Raw genomic sequence first — 1551 nt, 5'->3', positions numbered from 1 at the left:
TGTCTTTTAGTTGGCTTGGTTTCCTCTTTGAAATTGGATTAAATTTATTAGTTGGAAAAACATTATTTTCATTTTTTTTGGTGTTTTCAATGTTTTTGTTTTATCATTATTATTTTTACATTCGTATCAGTAGTAGTAGTAGTAGTAGTAGCAATAGAAGCAGCAGCTGTAGTAGTAGTAGTAGTAGTAGTAGTAGTGGTATAATTTTTATTAAATATGAAATTTTTTGTTAAATTTTTGTTAAATATATATATATATTGGCTTATTGTTGCCAGGAAGATAGTAGGAAGAAATTGCAATTCTAAAAAAATTTCTGTTCATCTCTCTCGCAAGATAAGTCGCTGTTACAGTGCCAACATCGTCATCATCATCTTCTTCTTCCTCGCCATCACAATCATCATCATTATTATCGTCACCATCGTCACCATCATCGTCACCATCGTCACCATCATCGTCATCATCGTCACAATCACCATCATCTCCATTAGCAGAGCCCGTATTTGAATCAATACGGAAAAAGCATTATTTCTAATCAATGATCCAGTCATTTTGTTAACAGACCCTAACATTTGCAACCACACACGCACACAGACACTCACGCACACGCACACACACAAACACAAACGCACATACACACATACATAAATAACACACACACACACACATACACGTTGGTACATACGTACAGACAGACATACATACGTGACCATTATAACATGAATGGTCTTTTGAGTTTCGGACAGACGGCATTCGAACCATGCTGTCGCGCAATAACAGCATGAAACATGACCCTTCTACCGACTGAGCTAACCCGCCGACTATTCAATTATACCCATTTTCATTGTGAATACACTCGAGTAAATTTTTACATACAAGTATTTAATTTATAGCAGAAGTGATCTGTCATCCTGTAGTTAAAATAAGCGAATGTTTTCGCAGCGTTATGACGTCATTATCGATGTTACGTCACGCATCACGTGATCCCTCGTTCTGGGGTCATGGTTATGATTGGAATTTTTGTCTAGGCAGTAGTAGTCATAGTAGTTGTGTTAGTAGTAGTAGTAGTAGTAGTTGCAATAGTTGTAGTCAGTCAGTCATTATCATTATCAGCATCATCATCATCATCATCATTATCACCATCATCACCATCATCACCATCATCATCATCATTATCATTATTATTGACGACAACAACAACAACAACAACAACAACAACAACGTAATTTTTGAGGTTGGATAAAATGCCAGTAGCACATCACGTGATTCATGACGTAACTAAAATGATTAATTATGACGATCGTATTAGATAATAAATAAAAAAAAATATTTTCACATTTTTTTATCTGCGACGATATTGATGTAATGCGACGTTAATGACGTAATAAATACAACATCAACATCAACAACATCAACAACAACATTATCTATAGCAACAACAACAACATCAACATCAACAACAACAACATTATCTATAGCAACTACAACAACATCAACAACAACATCAACAAAAACATCAATAACAACACTACATTATTATTTCCTGGTTAAATA

Source organism: Helobdella robusta (genome assembly GCF_000326865.2).
Source record: "Helobdella robusta unplaced genomic scaffold HELROscaffold_14, whole genome shotgun sequence".
NCBI lineage: Eukaryota > Metazoa > Annelida > Clitellata > Rhynchobdellida > Glossiphoniidae > Helobdella > Helobdella robusta.
The sequence above is the reverse complement of the archived record's forward strand: the minus strand, read 5'-3'. Positions refer to the sequence as shown.